Genomic DNA, 13078 nt, shown 5'->3' with positions numbered 1-13078 from the left:
GAGTGCCATCCACAGACTCTATCAACAAACACATCGACCTGGACCCAATATACCGGCCACTACAGTGGACAGCTCGAACTGACAACCGGAAGCAGCAGAGACAGGCCACTATAAATACCGGAGAAAACAGCACAGAAGCGCTTCACAGGAGGCTCCCAAGCACTGAGGATGTCACCTAGACAGGGGACGAAACGTTTGCAAGACAAATTCCCAGCTCGGCGAACAGAACCACAACAACGTTACTTCATCCAATTTGCTTATTAGTTTTATGCTACTTTGTAATTCATGAAATCTAAATATGAAATAAGGAATAATTTGAACATGTTCATATTAGGGCATTAAGATATATTTTCATTTCATTTCAGTCAGGTATTGAAGGGACAGCTTGAATAATTATTTCACCTACTCAAATTTTAACCTATGATGCTTTGTTCTGTGAACTCTGACCCTTACTGAGGCAGATACATGAAAGTAAAAGACTTTTACTTATGACAATACAAAGAAATGAAACATTAAGTAATAAATGTAAGTCTGCGCACATGAGCAAAATTCAAGGTTCAGCAGGGAAAAGAGGCCTTATATAACCCAATCTATGATTTGGGATAATCCATGTAACAACAACAAGAACATGGTACCATTCATTGGTATCCATTATGCTTCAAGGAATTAAGTTTGCATTCAAATTACTGTCCTTTTTTATAGAATCCCTACAGTGTGGAAACAGGTCTTGCGGCCCAACAAGTCCACACCGAAGAGAAACCCACCCAAAATCATTCCCACCACTTGACATTTCCCCCTGACTAATGCACCTAATCTACACATCCCTGAACACTAAGGGCAATTTTGCATGGCCAGTTCACCTAACCTGCACATCTTTGGACGGTGGGAGAAAACCGGAGGACCTGGATGAAACCAGTGCAGACACAGGGAGAATGTACAAACTCCACACAGCCCAGGGCTGGAATTGATCCCGGGTCCTCTGAGGCTGCAGTGCTAACCACTGAGCCATTATGCTGCCCCTTCTACAAAATAAAAAACTAGAAATAAGAAGACTGTTTGCACTGTCTTGAGCAACAGGAATGCTGACCTCTCATACAACCTTTTGTTGCACCATTAGCAGCCAGATGTCTAGTCATCCAGCCCTAAAACTTTAGAAGTGTCTCCTTCAACCTCTCCACATCTCTTCTATTTTAATTCGAAATGGCTACCTCCTTGACCATGTTTTCAATGTTTCCTTCTTAGTCTCGGATTCAATTCTGTCTGATAACCCTCTGAAGACGCATGTTGGGATGCTTAACAGCGCTAAAGGGTCCACCTAAATTTGGTTCTTTTCACAGCTGACATTAGAATCTTTCTCATATGTATACAAATTAATTGTGTAATTTGAATTTTGAGAAGGATAATTGTTCCAGATGTTTTGAATTTATTGCATTTTCTCACTTCCCCTAATGAAACTGCTTCCCGAGCATGATGCTCTGAAGCAATGCTGGTGGATTTCCTAGCTGTCCCTTGCTGATAAGCTATGCTAGTTAAGGTTGGGAAAATATTTCCTATGAGAAGTGCCATGGAGAAGTCACTTCCATCAAGTATACACCTATAAATAACTTTATCCACTCTATCACTTGAAAACCAACCTTCTTGAAAATGATGCAGCAAATGTTTTTAATGTGTAAGACATCTCTGCAGTACAGTGAGGGGAAAATTCCAAGAAGTTTGTGCATGGTTCCTCCACTGGCTGGTGCCTCTTAGTCACTTGGAATTCATGCCAAGTTTCCATTGCCCCTGTCGCCATGCCTTCTGTTCTGAGGATCAATGACTGGGTATTAAGGAATATCACCCAGTCTGTCTGTGTATCCAGCAGACCCTGGGAGAGTTGAGCCTGGTCCTCCATAGCAGTCTCCAACCTGTCCATGAAGGCAGCTAAAGTATCACATGCTTGAGGCAGCTGGGTCCCCTCAGGATAGTTACACTCCAGTAGCTTCTAGTTAATGAGGGTCATTGCCTCCCACATATCTTCCTACCACTGATGTTTCTCCCTGTACATGTGGATAAGAGTCCCTGGTTGTTAACAGTACAGGGTCCTCTCCTGTCTGGTGCTGAGCAGGTTCCTGGTCTCTGGCAGTCCTCTGAGTGCCAGCAGCCAGGGGCATTTCTTTCTTGGCCAGCTACAGAACAGTGAAGGTGCTCACCAGCTTGTGCTCCCAGTTTTCCAAATGTAATGTTCCTATTGAGGTGTCTGTATCAAAACTGCTGGAGGTCGCAGGAGGCAGCCTGGATGATGCTTTCTCCGAGGCTGCTCATCCTCAGAGCTCAAGGGGGCTGGTTTTAGTTGGAGCTAGCCCTTTCTGTGACAGGCCACTCTCTCTAATGCCTGCAATATCTTCCCTCATTCACTCTCACCACCCCAAAGCTTATAGACCAATAACCCTGCAGGCATTAGAGAGACTGGCAGCACATGAGCCTTTGTGGATGGTGGGTGCAGTAGCAAAAACAGTGAGTGCAAGTTAACAGAAACAGGATTGTGGTAGGTGACGGCTTAGTAGTAGTATTGCTAGGCTGTCAATACAGACACCCAGGAAATTTTCTGGGGAGTGTGGTTCAAGTCCTGCCATGGTAGTGGGTGGAATTTAAATTTAATAAAAATCTGGAGTGGAGAGATGATGATGAATCCATTGTGGCTTTTCATGAAAACCCCATCCGGTTCGCTAATGTCCTTTAGGGAAGTAAGTTGCCATCCTAACCTGGTCTGGCCTAGATGTGACTCCAGACTCACAGCAATGTGGTACACTTTTAGTTGCTTTTTGAGCAAGCAAGGGGTGGGCAATCAATGCTGACCCAGCCAGTGATGCCCTCATGCTGTGAATGAATAAAAGAAAAACATACCCTTGCAGAAAGTATAACATTAGTAGCCTTCACATAGCCCTACTAGCCATTCCTCCACACCTCAGAGACCATAATGATCTGGGTGGTGATGTAAGACAAGGTTGCCAGGGTCTCATGTCAAGGCCTACCCTGTTGCTCCTCTGGGCCCCGCTTCTCGACCAGGGCCTCTAGGCGTCTGTAAGGGAATCACAGGATATCTTCCCCTTCTCAGACATCTGCAGAGCATTACTGTCTGTCACTGAGGACAGCACATTTGGAATATCAATGTCTGTCTGCACAGCAGCCTTTTGAAATGGGGTAGGCACCAGGAATGCTGGTCTTCTGACAAATATCTGTTGAGTGGCGAGTTGTCCTGGCAATGGTTCATGAAAAAGTGGGGCTAGAATGTTCGAACATGGATAATGCTTTAGAGGCAAGATAGGTAATTAATGAGGAATGTTTGATAATATACAGTGAGAAATCACACCAGCCTTACGCCAAGAAACTTAGCACAAGTGGTAGTAAAAAATACCTAAGATTTAGCCAATAGACTAACTTGTTATTGCAATTCATTATACTTTCTTTTGGGAAGGAGCAGGCTATTTAATGTGAATTTGCCTTTTCAGGACACTTTTAAGGACTCTATGTGCTATATGCACATAATATTGTGACACTGCTTGTACTTAATCTACTATGTGTCTGCAAGCTGCACACATAGTTGTTCTGCTATAATATCTGCTTCATAACTTGCAATATGCTTTACTGTACTAATTAAACTAACCCAAGTTAGTTTAATTGTGATCCCTGATTGTGATCCCTGAGTGATTATTTGAACATTATCATTAACGTGACAAGTTACATCCATTTAGGCTGGATTGTGAAGATAATTTCTTAACTCTATGGTGAAATTATCCCCTTCAATGTAGGGTGAACAAAGTTGAAAGTTGATATAATACAGACAGAACAAGAAAAATCAGAATTTTGGCTTTGAGAAAGGTCTTATGATTTTCCCCCTATGGCTTTTGCCCTTCACAATCTTGAAATAAAGCAGCAACTATATTATTTCCATGTATTTGCCTCTCATTTATACTCAACTTACCTCATTTTATACACCACAACAAATTGTTCTCTCATTCCCTGAGAAACACGATGGTAAAAAATCCAAACATGTGATCAAAACTGCTAGATGGTGACTGCAGCTCATTGAGTAGCTCATTGAGTGCTTGGCCAGGTCATCATAAGAACATAACATAAGAACTAGGAGCAGGAGTTGGCCATCTTGCCCTTTGAGCTTGCTTCACCATTCAAAAAGATCACAGAACATAGAACAATACAGCGCAGAACAGGCCCTTCGGCCCTCGATGTTTCACCGACCTGTAATCTATTCTCAGCTCGTCCCCCGTACACTATCCCATCATTATCCGTGTGATTATCCAAGGATTGTTTAAATCTCCCGGTTGGAGCTCTTGAAAATATTACTTCTATTACATGCAACTGCACTCACCACTTTCTCCACACCTTCTATTTTTTCATGGCTTCAGCTCCACTTACCCACCCTCTTACTGTATCACTTAATTCCTTTATTGTTCAAAGAAATATTTATCTTAGCTTTAAAAACATTTAGTGAAGTAGCGTCAACTACTTCACTGAGCATGGAATTCCATAGATTTACAACCCTCTGGCTAAATCTGCTCTTCCTAATTTTGAGGCTATACCCTCTTGTCCTAATTTCACCCGCCAGTGGAAACATCCTCTCTACTTCTATCTTATCTATTCCCTTCACAATTTTATGTGATTCTATTAGGTTCCCCCCTCATCCAACGACTCTGTCACAACAATGACCTTGCATCCTCCACAATCACCATCCTCCTCAACAATTCATCCAAACGAGTCGGCATCAGTAGACCTCCAGCCTTACTACATTATCAAACCTGTTCATGGAATTTGAACTCTTTGTAAAATTCAGAATATAAAAATGAATTTAAAACCCCATCTGGTTCACTAATGTCCTTGAATGAAGGAAATCTGTTGTTCTTACCTGGTCTGGCTTTTGTGTAACTGCCAGCAATATAGTTGACTCTTAAAAGCCCTCTGCAATGATTTAGCAAGCCACTCAGTATACAAGTAACTAAAGATAGGCAACAAATCCTGGCCTGTGAATATCCCCATCGCATTTAAGAGTAAGGAGAGAAAAAATATCAGGAAACATTTTGTGGCTCTAAGCTTGCTTTCTTAGCATTTGGTGCCTATCAGCATCTCTCTACTTCACATTGCTTTCTTATTGCACATTTACTGACTTCAGCTGCCAGTCTCACTGTGTGGCTTGTGCTGTTTTTTTAGACTACCAGTTCTCAGTGCTCGGTTACAGGCTGTCAATCTCAGTGGCTTTTATCAATGCAGGGGGGACTGGGAGTTCTGGAAGGGGTGCGTGGATTTCAAAAAGTTCACAGTAACTCTTGTCTCTACACATGGATGATTTAGGACCGACAAGTGTATGGCAATTCACAAAGTCCTAGGCTCTGGGGGTAAAGTGAGCACATTGGTTGTTTATAAAGGGACTCCAAAGAAATGGGGTGAAGATGAAAGCTTATGGAGGCTACAAAAGAACAACAACACAAAAAGGTGAGATAAAAGAGGTCAGAAATACTTGTGTCACAGGCATGGCCTGCCCGACATTCATAATGAAACACATCAGAACTTTGTCATGACTGATTGAAACTCATGTGTGCATGAACTACACAAAATGGCTGAAACCACATGAAAATTAGGCAGTTCTCTGCTTCAGGGTAATGTGTTTGAATCTGAGCCTGGCTCAAAACATTTGACATAATCGTTACTGCTTTGATTCAGTAATGCCAACTGAGTACTCTGAAGGAAGCAGGAGGAAGCCTACCATATCCTGAATGATGTTAATAATGTGTACTTACAACTGCTGGGTTCAGAGCCTCGTCACCTTTTTCATCATTATCCTCCTTTTGTGATGACTGTGCACAAAGGAAGGGAAGTAGGGAGGAATGGAGCATCATCCCTTTTAGGTAAAAACAATGACTGCAGATGGCTTCCCACCTCATCCTAGTTTCAAACTTCCAGCTCAGTAACTGTCTCCTTGACTTGTCCGGACTTGTCCGACCTGCCTATCTTCTTTTCCACCTATCCATTCCACCCTCTCCTCCTTGACCTATCACCTTCATCTCCTCCCCCACTCACCCATTGTACTCTATGCTACTCTCTCCCCACCCCCACCCTCCTCTAGCTTATCTCTCCACGCTTCAGGCTCACTGCCTTTATTCCTGATGAAGGGCTTTTGCCCGAAACGTCGATTTCGCTGCTCGTTGGATGCTGCCTGAACTGCTGTGCTCTTCCAGCACCACTAATCCATCATCCCTTTTAGTTTATTTTAATTTATTCATGGGATGTGTAACTTCACTCGGAAGACCAGCATTCATTACCCATCCCCAATCACCCAGAGAACAATTAAAAGTTAGCATTGTTAATGGTACAGACCAGGTAAGGATGGCAGGAATTTTCCCCGAAAGGACATTAGCATATCATTTGGGTTTTTGTCAAAAATAATTGATATTGTATCTGGGTGGGTTGCGCTTCGGCGGGTCAGTGTGGACTTGTTGGGCCGAAGGGCCTGTTTCCACACTGTAAGTAATCTAATCTAATTTAATTGACAGTGGTCACCATGAGGCTAGCTCTGTTTAAAAGTTCAAGCTTTTTTTTTTAAAGTTGAATTTTTAAACCTCCCACAATGGAATTCAAACCCGTGTCCCCAGATATATCAGTTTGGGGTTCTAGACTACTAATCATGACATTACCACTATGCCACTGCCTCCACTCAGCGAAGGAGACAGTCAAGATTTGGTCAGGTGAAACAGTTTAATGCTTCACATGGAAGTCAGGGTAATAGTGCCAATCAGTAGGCTGGCACTGACAAGGTGCCTTTGACCCCCATCTTCGCCAATGCCAAAAGTTAAGTGATCACAACAAGCTGATGTTGTCTTTATACAATACATACATGAATTGAACAAATAATTAAATGAGGATAAAATAGACAATTAAGGCACGTGAGGTGTTTGGGGATTGGTGAAGTGAGAGGTGCGTTGGCATGAGGAAATTAAACAGATGAATGGATTCTGAGGTGAAACAGATTGCAAGATAAGGAGTTGGAGATGGCTTTAGTTGGACTGCACTGTTGTAATGAAGAGTGTCCTAATGGGGGGAAAAATGAAACGTCCCACTAAGATCAGAATTAGAATGAGGTTTTACTGTCACGTGTACTTAAGTACAGGGATACAGGAGTACAGGGAAAAGTTTACAATGTCACTATTCACAGCACCATCTTAGGTACAAGGTACTGAGGTACAAAATCTTGGGTAAAAAGTAGAAAAACAAATGTTGTTGCTCAAGTTGTTGTAATCCTGAGGATAAGGATTCCAGTCAGTAACACCACCTTCCAGGAAACATGCATTTAGGATCATGCTTTGTGGCGTCCACATCTATTACTCCTTTCTTCGATGCCCCAATACATATTTGAAAATTTGAATGATTGATATTGTGCAATCTTCAGTTCTGACTGCACCCATGTCCTACCTGAGGTGCAGTTACCACTGCAATATCCAAAATTCTGTAATGAAAGTGCTCAGAAGAAATATAGGCAATTAATTTGAGAAAGAATTAAAACAGCAACGCAAGCTGAACAATGCATTTTGAAGTATTGCCAGTGCGGTTGTTTGCATTAGCTTCCCACTATACGACAGTGACAGATGTAATAATTGTTTGAAATATGTAACAGAGACATAATTCACATATTGATAACTCTGGAACCACATGTTCATAAGATTTCATCAGCATTTTGCAAATATGAACTTATCATTGAATCCCTACAGCATAGAAGCAGGCCATTCAGCCCACCAAGTCCACAACAAACCTCCAAAGAGCATCCCACCCTATCCTGTAGCCCTGCATTTCCCATGGCTAGCCTGGACACCACAGGGCAAGTTAGCATGGCCAAACCACCTTAACTGCACATCTTTGGACTGTGGGAGGAAACCAGAGCACCAAGGAGAAAACGCATGCAGACATGGGTAGAAAGTGCAACGTCCACACAGCCACCCGAGGCTGGAATCAATCTCGGCACTGTGAGGCAACAGTGCTAACCACTGAGCCACCATGCCACCCAAATGGGCATTACATCAGCATTTCAACAAAGGGCAATATATTGCATGTTAGCAATGGACAGGCAATGTCTGAACTTTGCATTCCTGGAATGAACCTCCTCCACCAAGACCACATATCTGAAATTCCAGTGAACATTCAATAATGGTCATGAAATCATGTAAAGGATATGCCCAAACTTCTAGTATGTGCTCAAAGTGGGCAAGATGCCCAGTGCATATTTGGAAAATTATCTGAATTAAAATGATCTTTTGTGAAGAAAGATAATCTAAGCACTATAATGTTCATCCTGAGGGAGAATGTATCTTTGTAGTCAATTAAAAATGTACGTCGTTGATGTTTTAGTTTTATTACTTTAGAAATAGAATCCACCTCTGGAAAATGTTAGATTTGGTGACAGTTATCGAAAATGAATTATCGCTTTCTGAATTAATTCTAAGAATAAATCGAAGTATGATATTTAGAAGGCTTCTAACCCTCTCCTCATATCAAAAATCAAATTAATATTTCTGGCTGTTGTTTGTTCCATAATGACATTTTCCTCAGGAGCAACTGATTGCTAGTAAATCAGTTATTTCCGTTTTCTACTTCAGTAGTAATTGTGACTTCTATCATTGTTTCACACACAAGGACAAGTACTGTAGGACTTATTGAGGCAGGAGTTGGTTTATCAAAATGTGATTGTAAATGTCACATTTAAAGAGCTTGTACCAAAGTGCTCAACTATAAAGTAGTGCTAATGATGGTGAGCATCTGTAATTCCCTACAGGGCATGATTCCAGGCTTGGTTACTCATTGAGGGAAAAACCCTTGGGAAGACAGGGGATCTTGCCAGCTGGAAGAAAGGAAACTCTCGCAGCAAACCAACTTCATCAAGCCTTTAATAACCAATGACAGAACAACCCTGCCTGAGGGCTGGCAGCAAATCATTCACCAGCATTGTTTCAGACATAGTGTCCTCATGGTCATTAAAGATGTAATTGCTTTTAAACACAGAAAGTAGAAATTTTCCAACTTCCAAGAGCACAATTCAGGGATCCTGGCACAGAATGGGCATAATTTCCAACCAAATTATCATGCTCATAATCATTGTTGTGTTTATGAACTAGTAAAACAATTAAATAAAGTTTTATATAATCAGTTAGGTTAATTTGACTACATGGTGCTACAAATGTTTTGTTCAATTCTCAATTAAATTACTCGCACTGCAAAAAAATTTAACTTAAAAGTTTCCTGCTAAAGCTGCGGTGGAGGGCGAATGACATTAAAACGTGGCATATACTGTCAATACAAAAGTGTTTTATGCTTAAATTGTCAAGTCATTTTCTTAACCTTCACTCCTAGTATATCTTCTCAGCTGAAAAAATCTGTCTGTTGTCTATCAATTTTGTCTTAAAAGCAAGTGAGATCTGTTGAGTGCATTCACTCTGGACACCACACTTTATTTTCCATTAATTATTACTTGATTGAAAATGAAATCTGAAATGCTATCACTCCAAACAATTGCTTATGTTTCATGAACAGATGGTGAATAAAAAAGAAAGGACAATAATTTTATTTTTCAAAATTCATTCAAATTTGATCAGTAAGTGTACCAAATAAGTTCAAACTGAAATGTACAGATTTTGAAGGTTGTGGTTATAGTCTTTGCTGTCAATATCAATTAGGATTGGCTTTGAGATGTCGATAAGCAAAGGAGAAAAAAAACGTTCAAACTTCCTGCTGCTGACTGCTTTCCCATGACCCAGTTCCAATAGGAACTGCAGGATGAAATGTAACAATCCCTGCTGACTTATATTAAGGCATTCCTCTGTCACATCCCAAAAGGTCATACTCTCCTGACTGGCAATCTCAAACCCTGCCCCCCGGGGGACCAACCATTCAGAACCCACTGCTACAGCAGACCCACCTTCAGACACACCTCCTTCTCTTCATCGACTGCTTGTCGTTCCAGCAGTGGCCATCACTCAAACCCGGGCTGCAGGAAATAAAGACCATCCAGCCAATCTGATTGATGGGGGCAAGTGTCACCCTGGGTGAATTAATACCAGACTGGAAGGGAAATGGATGTAGGGAAGCCAGCTGTTTTGTGAGTGAGTTCCTGATCAACCTTCAGCAGGGTCATGGGGAACTCAGTGCCCTGTAAAATCCAGCCAAACATCTTAATATAGCACAAAGAGATATTTCAGTCTCCAAATGAAACCAGGATTGGGTTCAATTCAAATAATCAATTAGAAATCTGTGTTCAAAATTGAGGTCATTCATAAGGAATGGAAACTTGAATATCTTACCACAGCATGGCTGGTCTTCAACTCCAAAATGGGACAGCATTTTCAAAAGAGTTGAATAAAAAGAATAACAGAGTAAACAAAGAAAAAAGCTTTATGATGAGCATGTATATGAAACTCAGCTATTATTTACACTGCTCAAGTTAATGGATGAGAATTTCTTCAAAACCACTTCCAGCCCGTGAAATCGCTGCCAGATGTGAGTCGGAATCCCAGTTTACCAACTAAGTTATGGCATTGAAGTTGTGTTGTCTCTGAGGAAATTCTTGGCCACAATTTGTACAATAGCTTAGCAGCAAAGCAGGTGCTGCCAGCTTTTCAGTCCTTTTTTATTTTAATTGATACTTCAATTATTTTTAAGCATATTAATTTTTGTGCTCAGCAAGCACCTAAATAATGGTCAAGTCAATTAAACAGAAGCACTCACAGCAAAAATTCAAGCTTGAAAAATGGCCCTTGGGCAAAGTGTCAGGAGCCACAGTAATCATGGACCTGTACCCCACAATGAATCACTACCTTCAGAAGACAAAAAGCATAGAAATAAAGCAGTAGGGCGTTTAATTGGGAAATTATGAAACATAAATTTTGACCTTTGTTTAATTCATGTTATGTGTCCATATTAGATTAAAAGCATCCAGATTAACTACACAGAATGCAGCACATCAATTTTTCAAGGAAGTCTCAAACTTTCTTGCTGATAGCTACCATTATAGCCCATAGCTTTGTCCCATTTAGAATAAACCGTCTTATAATGAAGCACAGGAGTTTTCCTGTTTTTGAACAGATATTTTCTTTTACAGAGGAACTGAATGAGAATCAGAATGAATGATCATATTCATCTAAGTGCAATCATCAAACAGATCCCTAGTCAAGAGATCCCAAGATCACATATACCAGGCATGCTTGGTGACCTCTTCCTTATCTTCCATTCTATTCTCCATTATCTTCCTCAAGTAACAATCTAGAAATATCTTCATCTCTTCTTATGAGCTCAATCAATAATGCAACCCTTCAGGTTTCATGCCCTAAGCAGACATTGGTGACCATGGTCTTCCATTGGATTACTCCATGACTATGCTTAGCAAAATATTCACACACCTTCTGGTCCTGAAGTGGGGCTGGAACCCAGAGCTCCTGGTCTATTGTCCCACAAGGCCTGCTCACAAGCAATTACTTGTTGTCATTTAATATACTCATCTCTTTTACTTACTGTTTCTTCTGGTAAGATGACAATGGAGGAGCACTTCTGAACCCAGGGCTCGTCCACCCTGTCTGCTTTTCATTTTTCATTTCTTCTTTTCATTTTCTTCCTCTATTTTACTTAGCTCTTGTTGAACAGCTCAGTTGTGACGATAGCATCGGTGGTGGTGAGTGAGCCCAGCATAGACTCGAATAGGCCCAGCAACTCAGACTTGAGTGGGCCCAGCATAGACTCAACTAGGCTCAGCAGTGCAGATTCAGGTAGGCCCATTAGTGTGGATTTGTGGTGGTGCGGGAGCGAATCAGGTTCCCAGCGGTTTCTGCATCCAGCTCAGGTTAATGGAGGCGGAGGTGACTTTGGGCCCAGTACAGGACCCAGCAGCATCAGCATCCACTGCATCAGCAAGGTGGGCCTGAGGCAGCCTCATGGCAGCTGCAGAGTCGAGGTTGGACTGCCAGCGGCATTGGTGGTGTCTGCATTGGTGAGATCCATCGAGGACTCATAGTGGTGAAGGCATCAATGGAAATGGGGCCTCGTGCCTGGCCACCAGGCCCATGGCCCATAGCATAGCACTTAATCAGAAGAACTGTAAAGACGAAAGCATATTTCTGCCTTTATACTCTGTTTTATTTTAAGATGTTACCAGAGAGTTGACTTATGGCTGCGCCAGAGAGAGTAGATATTGTTGTCCGCTTCCTCTCTATATTAAAAGTAATTGTTTTGAAATGGAATTCTGTGTCATTGACAAATTTCTGAACTTCATTATATGAAATATATTTGAAAAAAAGTATAATTCTAATGGTCTACTTTAATAATAATGAAGAACCTCATTTTAAGGAAGGGCAGCTTGTCAGGATAATTAATTTGTGCAACAAACGTGTTTTTCTCTCTTGAAACTGAATGGCTCACAGTAAATCAGAAGCATCTCATCCTTCAACAGCTCTCGGTTTTTTTGTGTTTGAAGCAGAGTCAAAAACACCAGAGTACAGTCTGGGATGGAGCTCAGGATAACAGACCCTGAAATAGAAAATGCTAGAACTAGCCAACCAGCTTATCATCATCGTTGGAGAGGCCAGCAGAGGTTATGGCCTGGATTTTCCAAGGGCTGAAGATGCTAAATTTCCTGTTAAAATTTTGTTATGCATTCCACCCATAATCCCATCAGATACCCCATAGTAATGAATAATGGAATCAGGAAGTGCTTGAAGGTGAGACTTTGGCTGCTTCCTGCCTGAGGGGAGCTGCTAGATTGACCAGCAGCACTTCAATCCAGAAGATCTTGCTGGGAGCAGCTGGGCAATAGGGAGTCCCACCACACAGAAGAGATGCCAGGTAAGTACAGGTCAGGGGCTTTGGTGCATGCAGAGATACCACATGAGGGAAGGAGGAGAGGGGGAATAATCTGAGAAGTAGAGAGGAGGGGATTAAAGCAGGGCATAATCTTGAAGAGAAGCTTCCACTGGGCCCAGGAGACACACAAGTCAGCTGTCTACCTCTTGCCCAATACCCCACAACTCAGGTGATTTTGCTAGTCCTCCCACTGGTC

General features: G+C 41.7%; 1 protein-coding gene across 3 annotated transcripts in view; it reads right to left on the bottom strand.

The window, feature by feature from the left end:
- The window catches only part of lama2 (laminin, alpha 2), a 387170-nt gene that overhangs the window by 273441 nt on the left and 100651 nt on the right, over positions 1-13078 (bottom strand). The gene's annotated exons all lie outside the window — the stretch shown is intronic.

This window comes from Chiloscyllium punctatum, chromosome 3, assembly GCF_047496795.1.
Source record: "Chiloscyllium punctatum isolate Juve2018m chromosome 3, sChiPun1.3, whole genome shotgun sequence".
NCBI classification, from domain to species: domain Eukaryota; kingdom Metazoa; phylum Chordata; class Chondrichthyes; order Orectolobiformes; family Hemiscylliidae; genus Chiloscyllium; species Chiloscyllium punctatum.
Note: the sequence above shows the minus strand (reverse complement) of the source record. Positions and strands in the feature narration are given on the sequence as shown.